Source organism: Montipora capricornis, chromosome 6 (assembly GCF_036669925.1).
Source record: "Montipora capricornis isolate CH-2021 chromosome 6, ASM3666992v2, whole genome shotgun sequence".
NCBI lineage: Eukaryota > Metazoa > Cnidaria > Anthozoa > Scleractinia > Acroporidae > Montipora > Montipora capricornis.
In genome coordinates this window covers 17,738,414-17,748,435 of record NC_090888.1, presented here as the reverse complement: position 1 = coordinate 17,748,435, position 10,022 = coordinate 17,738,414, and positions in this window count along the sequence as shown.

The following is a 10,022-nucleotide window of genomic DNA, read 5'->3' as shown; positions in this document are numbered from 1 at the left end:
GTTTGTTTTGCTGCGATTGTTGAAGGGAAAGTCTAAATATATAACGAAGCACTTGATGTCTGGTCCCTCGGGAAACTAGTTAGTTCAGATTTCCATCAAGTCCTGGTGTTTCTTTCGACGTCTTCTCGGGAAACATCAGGACTCTCGGGAATACAAAACTACTTGTTTCCCTCGTGGCCATACATTAAGTGCGTAATGTATAAATAAAGGGGAAAAAATGTCGATTCAGGGAGGCACCCAAGAAAACAGCAACAACAACAGCATGGAGATAAGGTCACTGGAAATAAGAAAATGGAGGGAAAAGAGAGGAAGTATGAAAAATTAATAGGACGTAGCAGAAGCTCATGACCTTCAAGCGTTGAACTCGAGTTTTTTGAGTAAAAAAATTCTCTTATTTGGATGCAACGTAGCTCGTGCATTTTGCCGAGCGTGCAGCATCGATGTTATTTTTGTCCATACTTAGGCATAAAATTGGTGTCTTAAAACCCCCAGCCTTGTTCCAAAGAAAACAGTTGGAAGTTGCACGCTTCAAGGTCATGTGCTTCTGGAGCTATTGATACAGTTTTTTGAGGTACTCTTAAATTTCTGAAAGCAAAGATTTTCAAGGACTCCTTATTATTCCAACCGGTAAAATAGCTGTCATTGTTTCGTTGATAATTTGCAAGGAATAAGCACGCAATTAGTCTGAATTGTATCACGATCTTAATGGGTTTGAATTGGGGATACGTGTTGCTTGGTGCGTTCTCAGTTGTGAGAATATACCACAATCACTGAAAATGGTGTATTCTGTACCAAGCCATTCATCTCAAGTGTATTAAGGCTTGACCAGCCTAATTATTATGCATATTTTTATTTGAAGGGAAAGCATTTGTCCAGGGCCTATGAAACTTGGCAGGCAGTTAGTTATCGGTATTGTTATAACTTTTCCAAAATGTTCCGTACCACATTCTTGTCACGTGACCAGAAATCGATTTATAACAGTTATATTCTTTACTCAAAAATGGGGAACATTCAGCTACATTATATTAATCTTGTTTCTTGATTATTCGATGACCCCTTCTAAGGGCTTTGTCATGCCACTTTTTAATCATGTCCACATGTTAAGAGCAATGAAGAATTGAGGAAAATAGGTCACGTGACATGATAAACACCCAAATATCTTAAAAGGTAAATACGGAGTAACACATTAAAAGGCGGCATTCGGTAGGCACAGTTGTACTAAACGTGTTAACGCCAAACGTTTTCAAAATTTTGAATTATAAATTTTCCCCATTTTTTAGTAAAGGATGAAGACGTTATAAGTTGTTCTAGGGGCACGTGACCAAAATGCGATGCAAAATATTTTGGCAAATTAATAACAACACCGATAAAAAGCTTTTTCTCTTAAGTTTCATGGACACTGGTCACCCACTAAGACAAGAAAGAGAAACAAACTAGGAATTAAGTCGCAGGCAGGCGTAAGGGGCGGTGGTGGGAAATGCTGAAAATTGGTTCAAACGAGCGATGTGAACAGCGTGATGGTAAGCGATCAAAAGAGGGAGAGCGCATGGAAAAACGGGTTTCAGCTCGATGTTGTCCGGAACGACCTGAATACTGATTGGCTGGAAATAAGATAGGCTTAGAGCCTGCCGCCTTAGCCTGCAAACCATTACATAAGCAATGCCTTGCCATAAAATCCCATTATGATGCCGTCATAACGGTGTCTTTTTATATCAAGGCATTTTTACGATAAGAAGGACGCAGAAAATTTTGCGTGACCAAGAGCTCCGGCGAGGCGACGCACTCGTTTGCTGAGTTTGCTGACACAGAGTCGAACTAGGTTGGAGAAAATTTGGCCACCAAAGGTGACGAACTTGTGGGATATAGATCAATTGAAGCCTTTAAGTGCTACTGTGGTTCTTTATTGACTCCGAGCTTTCGCCGATCTACGGCATCATCAGGGAGAACGATAAAATATTTGCGCTATGGTTTTAAACGTTGGAGGTGCCACTATAAAGGATCTTCTATTTTAATCAGCTATTTTATGAACTGTTTCTCACACAGATTTTAGAACATTTTATCACGTCATTAGTTTTCATGCGTCCTACTGGCTAGTTTTATACTATGCTAATTTATAGTGGCACCTCCAACGTTTAAAACCATAGCGCAAATATTTTATCGTTCTCCCTGATGATGCCGTAGATCGGCGAAAGCTCGGAGTCAATAAAGAACCACAGTAGCACTTAAAGGCTTCAATTGATCTATATCCCACATCACTACGACATGCTGCTAAAGGACACGATCTGCCAATATATAAAAAACCAATATCTCTTCAGCAAAGGTGGGGGGAAAAACCGCCAAAGAGCCACAGAATGTGGCATTCCCTCCAAGACGCCAGCAGAGCTCGTGGGACGTAGGTCGATAAGTTGCAGCGCTTGCGTAACCAACCACCAACTGATTAGATAGCTGTCAACGCTAAAAACATTTGCGTTAAGAAATAATGCAGCCCCCGTCTGACCATCATTGTGTTATCTATTTTATTTTTATTTCTATTTATTTATTTTTTGTTTTTGGAGACAGTGTAACAGACTCTGCAATGAAGAAACGTACGGCAGGGTCCATGTATGAGATGATGCAGCCCCTGTCTGACCATCATCGCATACACACGCGGGATTGTGTAACGTTACGATTTTAAAAGTATTACAAACATGTCGTGGTGTACCTCTTGCGAGAGCGCCAACGGGGTAAAGAGTAAAGTAAGAGTAAGAATAAGAGCGTAAAGTTCTACATATGAAAAGGATGATCCATTGCAGCCCATGTCTGACCCATGCGAAATTAAATTCCTTGTAATGTAGAATTACGAATGTAAAGTTTAAAGGCACCAGACTTCCATCGGTCAAGAGCGCGAATCTGGGCGTCAGAAAAACCTTTGTCTGCTGCGAGACAGGCCGCTCAGATGTGAAAGCTGTGACTTTTATAGTGTTGAGGATTCAAACCACAGAAATTTAAGCAGCGCCTAAGTTCGGTATTAAATTGGTTGACCGTAATGGGTGTATTGTCTGCATGGCAGAAAAGGAGACACGGCTTGTTACCCCGGAGATTGCAATAATGGAGTAGAAACTTCACTCTTTTTGGTTTTAAGCGACGTCGACCGTGTTCTCGGCTCTATTTTCGAGAGAAAACAGCGACAATACACAGTTGAGCAGCTAGAAAGGTATTTAAAGTGTAGCGGGTCGAAACTGACGCGCAAACGTGACGACCTTTTTAAACGAGTGAGGGGCCACGGTATAACGTCGTGTAAACAGTAAAAGTGACCACCTGCTTCATCCAATTATCGATAATGGCCCTTGGTCTCACTCATACATTTTCTTTCAGTAGATCGAAATGTTTGTCTGAGTCTATACGGAGGGCTCCTGCGACAAAGTCTATTTTTAGTAATTGTGCAAAGCGCTATTTAATGGGCCTATTATGGGCCTGAGCAACTGGCACGCCAAGATAATCACACATACGAAGAAAATTGAATAAATCGGTGCGGCATTGCTCTTCAGTATGCGCAATAAAGAGAAAATCGTCAAGAACGAGAAGAACTGCGGAAGCGCCAAATCGGTTCACAGATATCCATTCCAAGGAAGAACTAAAAGCTTCAAAAATTTGACACGAGGAAGACAGTCCCATAACAGGACCCGCCCCTAACTTTAAGTACCGCAGTGGCATCAGAAATAGAAGCGTAGTGAACCGAAGAATGTGCGTCCGGTATGTTATCGTTTACTGAGGTGCCATGAGGTTTCGACAAGAGTTGGATTAAACGAAATTCAGAGGGGTCTTTTTTAGGAACACTGCCTAAAGAAGAACAAACAAATTTGGGGAAAGGGGGAAAAATAAAAGGACCACATATCCTCCCGGCCTCACACTCCTTACGGAGTTTGGTCCGAACGATTTGCGGTTGGTCTAAAGCGCTTTTAAGGTTGGGTGCGTGCAACGCGCAGCGTTCCCCAACAAAACCAACGTGAAAACCAAAAGTAAACCCATTAACTAAATAAAGGCGGAGAGAAGTTTCGTATCCACTTAGAAGGAAATTAAGCCAATCCACCTTTACGGGTGTTACTGGCTGGTGCTGCAACGGTTGAAATGCTTGCTTTGAGGCAGTGCGTTTTTTGCGGAGCCTGCGAGTCTAGGACAGGCTCAGCGAAGATGACAGCGTTTTTGTTAGGTGGTGGAGTACCTTGAGTGATCGTAGCCCAGGATGCACTCACTACATTCGCCACTGACTGGTCCGTGGTGGACTGTGTGTCTTGGCTAGGTACGGCTGGCAATTGTGCTCTAAATGCCTCTACAACAGCTTGCTGAACCGCGGTAGAAATCGACGCCGAGAGGGTCTGCATGTTGACGGCCATGAGTGGCTGCTCTGTTGAAGCTGCGGCTTGCTGTTGCGCACTAGGTCCAGGGAGGATTTCGATCAGTTCTGGGACACGTGCCCGCTTCGCAGAAGTTCGCGTGCGTGTTTGAGACATTCGCTTCAGCTTAGGAGGATAACTTAGATAAGTAAAAGTAATTAAATTAAGATAAAGCAGGTAAATGCCATATGTTACCGCTAAGAGAATTGTTGTAATGATCCAAACTCTTTAATAAGATATCTTCCCTTTAGAATACAATACCTGGTAGAGACAATTTCTTAAGATTCCGAGATATAATCAGGCCTTCTGACAGGGTGCGCGGGTGCGGAACCGCACAATTTCACTAAAACCCGCACAATAACGCACAATTCGGGAAACTTTGCAAAATACTGAACAATACGGAATTATCTACTCAAAATTTTAATCAAAACGCGTTTTTCTATTGAGTATCACGAGATCTAGAATATATTTAGGCCATTTTCAGACTATTTACCTTAAAATTCCACGCTTTCAGCGAACAACTCGTCGATTGGGTCACACAAACAACAAGGCGTCCTTGCCGTAGCTTGCGCTATCCTGGGCGGTTTGTGCCTATTGTTTTCAAATAGCCAATCCCAGGTATTGTCAAATAAGGCCATGTGGCTTTCTAAATGCAGAGCGAAAATAAATCTTTCTTGGCATTTACAGGATGGACGGTTTGTCAGATATTATAATTTTCGAAAATCCACAGCTTCCATTAACAGTAGCTTTTACAAACTCCAGTTGACTTACGTTGTAGAAAATTTTTGTAGTCAAGTGTACGTAGCTGACGAAATATTTATCAAGCCGGCGATGGCCGGCGGTCACAATGTTTGCCTTTTAAATTTAACAGGGAGTGCGAGATGAAATATTTTGTTCAGAGCAAGATTGTGCAATCCCGCAAAATTGACTTTTTGTCCCACACAATTGGCCTCCAAAATAGCGCACAATTTTAATTTTTTTTTTCCCGCACCCTGTCAGAAGGCCTGTATAATTCGGCCAATACACAAGATATAATACCGCCAAAAAACAAGATGTAATTCCGTCACATGTGAATCAAACTAAAGCTCGTGTTACACTAGTTTCCAGTTTTCAACAAGAATGTAAGATATCACCTTTTTTTTTTTTTTTTTGTAAGATATCAACCCGGTATGAGTCAAAGAGGAGCAAATTGACTGAAGGTCGGAGCCGGGATGTTTATTTTTCGTTTGTGTATTAATATTTTTTTACAAGCGGTAAAGTGGCCAAGCTACGCACAGATAATGGTGACAAATAGCCGAACTTTGCTGAAAACCAAATGACGAGCCATGTATCAAGAATTGACATAAATACCTGGCAAAAGAATATCAAAGTGCATTGAGGACACACCCAAAGGGCGGTCGAATAGGACTGCACACTCATAACATTCGCCAGGACACAATAAATGAATAAGGCCAACGCCAGCAAATACAAACAGTTATGCACAAAAGGTAAACAACAGTTGTGTAAAAGTGTAAGAACAATAAGTGCAGCCGAAATAGAATGCGCCCAATTAAATAAAGCGTTAAATCAGGAACATAAACGGCTGTCACTGAAACAAAAGCATGGCCAGGCAAGCACGTAAATTTTAAAAGGCTCGATTGCGAAATGAAATGAAAAGTTGAAGATTCAACAAAAAGGAATGGTGGTGAACAGGCTCAAGGACCTCAGGATTGCTCCTCTAAGACTACGATGATATTTTCTCTTACCCAACGAATTGAGATGCACACCATCACGTGCGTAAAGGTTCTGAGTTGGACGCCAAAACCCCCTATGGCCCCAAAAAATACCATAAGGTACCGGCTCTAAAACTACCCGGACGTATTTCGTGAACAATTTGGCCTTACGATCAAAGACTACTTCGCCCTGGCGCATGATGGTCTGGCACACGCAGACAACCTGAATTCCATAGGTGTCATGTAAGAGCCTAACAAAATCGTCAATAGCTGAGCCAACATGTAAAGGGTCAGAGTCTACTAAATCATTGGAACCCAACTGCATGATAACTATCTCCGGTCGAAAAGACTGGACAACATTCAATTCGAGTTGCAGCGTTTTGGAAACAGTACGGCCACCAACTCCGTGCCATTTTATCAAGTCACGGTTAGATAACTTAAGATCAAAGCTAAAATGGGGGTGCGGGGGTGGGGGGATCGCGGGACAGGAAAAGGCGCAAGCGTGGAATAAAAGAATCACCAAGAACTAAAACACGGGGCTCCGCCATTGAATAATAGCAAACGAAAAAGAAAAGGGGGGTACTTGCCTAAAAAATGCTGAAAATTGGTTCAAACGAGCGATGTGAACAGCGTGATGGTGAGTGATCAAAAGGGGGAGAGCGCATGGAAAAACGGGTTTCAGCTCGATGTTGTCCGGAACGACCTGAATTCTGATTGGCTCGAAATAAGATAGGCTTAGAGCCTGCCGCCTTAGCCTGCAAAAATAATAATAATAATATAAGCAATGCCTTGCCATAAAATCCTATTATGATGCCGTCATAACGGTATCTTTTTGCTGATGGCAGCTTTTTATATTCGCGGCCCAACTCTTGTCGCAAGTTTTGTTGCTGATGGCGACCTTTTAATTTTCGACGGTTAACATTTATTTTCTCGCTTGGAACCCTGCGGAAACACAGGCTACGTGTACAGTATACTAACGATTTCCAGCCACCGTGAAGTTCTAACTTTTTTCCGTTTTTTTTTTTTCAAGCGCAAAAACATTCCACGCTGTCGAGACAAACTACCGTATTGGTCAAAAAAAAATAAAATGTAAAGCTCGTTCAACAGGTGTCCGTGCTTTCCGGATGTCATGTTTCGACAGATAAGTCAAATCTCTCTGCTCTTCCTCAAAACTGTGTGTCAATATTTATTAACATTTGCATCAATATTCGTTTTGCATGAAGCAGGCTTACAAAATCGGCTGCTTGCTTAGTTCGCTATTTTAAAATTAAAATAGCATTTTCGGTCCCATGTTTGTGAGCACGTGCGAGCGGTATATTTTCAGTGGTCTTCCATCCAACTACTAACCCAGCCCGACAGGGCTTCACTTCAGTAAGCTTTCGTCGTGGAAAGCTGTCTTGGTGATATACAATACTTGCTAGAAAGGTAACCTCACAGTAATTTGTGCTTTAGCTTGCTGTGAAGAAGAATTTGAAGGGAACTTGAAAATGATCAACATGTCAGCCTCGATGCCAATGTTATTCGATTCCCTTTAATTTTCTTTCTTCTTTACTAGTAACCACAGGTCTTTTCAGGGGCTATTATATAAGACATCTACAATGGCACTATAATGATTTACAATACCAAAACAATATCGTGTACTGTTAGAGCTAACAGTTTGAATCTCCTGAGAAACAAAACACAGCTCAGTTGACAGTTAAGGAATAAAGCTCTGTGTCAAATTACTGCACTATCACATGTACGCAATGCGTGCCTATTTTTTTTCTACTTGTTATGGTCTTTGAAATGCGGTGTAAATTCTCTTCATGGTGCTCCTTCAGAGGAATCAAGTGAAACGCTGCCCATGCGCATTCGCTCAAAAATGTGAGACCAATACCATTCTCGTCCCCAGAGCTCTCAGTTTCTTTAGGTCACGTGGACCACGTGACCAAAAAAAATAGAGGACTCTGGGGACGAGAATGGGCCAACACCCGCTGGCTGTTTTTCCCGATTTCTCGCAAATTCGTCCTGGGATTTAGCAGAAATTGAGTCGTCTCAAGAGTGGATTAGAGAAGAGTGTTGATCTATCACTTTGCGGTCTTGCCTCAGCACAGAAGAAGCCATGTCACGTGTGACTGCTTCTGCCTTTTTTTTTTTCAGGAACAATTTTTAGAGACAATCATCGCCAAAAGCAGCTTGATTATTTAACGTAATAGATTTTTTTCAAGCTTTCTTTTTGCTACTGTCCTAGATGGGTGGTATAAATGGTTCTCGTGCAGTTAAAATACACTCGCAATACTTTAATATGTTTATTCGTGTTTGTAATATTTCCACGGCGCTTTCAGTTTTAGATGAAACTACACAATTCCCTTGCTAAGCACTCGCATTTTGACTAGAGGGAGTGCAAATGCGTAGCCCACAAACAAAATTAACGTGTCTGTGGGATATTTTGGAAAGGCTTCATCTCTTTCATGATTCATCTAAAGAAGAAGTTGACACATTGACGCTCCCAGGGAAAAACTCTACACAGCGCTGATTGGTTCTTATGTAACCCACGCGTGATTTCCAGATGACAGTTACTCAACAAAGGGAAAGGAATGTGTGGCTTGTTTCAGCAGACGCTAGTGGGGGAGGAAGGCGTGACGAAGCCTTACGAGTGTCTGCGTGGGAGGCTACGAAGAATCTGCCTGTTGAAATTAAGATAAATTTAGGTGCTAAGATGTGTTTTATTTCTATATTTTAAGTAGGCAAATGCTGCAAAAAGACTGAGTGAATTTTGCATAAATGAGGAATAAATCAACCTTTAGACCTTGTTTTAATCGAAATGCGTTACCATGGTAACAGCCTGCAGACTGTTAAAAACATAGTTAACAGGAGAGAGAGTAGTGTAACGTGATGTGCTAGATTTCTATCCCATATGAACCATGTGAGCGTTAGCCCTTCTGATGGAACTGGGCCTACACAAGGACAGAGGAAAACTCTGACCAGTGTGGGAAATGAACCCACGACCTTCGGGTTAGATCTCCGCCGCTCTACCGACTGAGCTACAAGGTCAGACGGGAGCAGGCCGTGGGAACTGAAGATGTTAATGTCACGGCAATGAGCATGTACAAGTACAAGGTGATGTTACGTTTATACAAACGTTGGCCGTGTAGCACTTTTATTTTAAACAGAGCTAACTGAATAGAGTGTAGTGTAACATGAAGTGCTAGATTTCTATCCCATATGAACCATGTGAGCGTTAGCCCTACTGATGGAAATGGGCCCACACAAGGACAGAGAAAAACTCTGACCAAGGCGGGAATTGAACCCACGACCTTCGGGTTAGATCTCCGCCGCTCTACCGACTGAGCTACAAGGTCAGACGGGAGCAGGCCGTGGGAACTGAAGATTTTAAAGTCACGGCAATTAACATGTACAAGTACAAGGAAAGGTTCGTTTAATAGAAACGTTGGCCGCGTAGCACTTATATGTGAGCGTTAGCCCTACTGATGCCCTACTGATGGAACTGGGCCCACACAAGGAAAGAGAAGAACTCTGACAAGTGTGGGAATTGAACCCACGACCTTCGGGTTATGTTAAAAACATAAACTTTCGTAGTAGCACATATCAATGACCAATTTAAAGCTTCTGGGCAAAAATTACCTAAATATGGCTAAAATGGGAGTGTAAGTACTTTTAAGGTCATTTAAGGTCGGCTTTAAAAAGCCGACCTTAAATGAATATGTCAGCAGTGAAAAGTTGTGTCTTTAGTAGTTTTTGTTACCTCTATCGTTGCATAATAGTTAATAGTTAATAAGTTAGTAGCCTGTGAACGCAGACGTATTTCCGTCGGTCGTTTCTCTCCCCTTTTCTCGGGGGAGAGAAACGACCGACGGAAATACGTATGCGTTCGCAAGCTAAGAAGTGATCCTGTATAATTAAACTCCAATTTTGTATGACAAAACGTCAAGTAAAA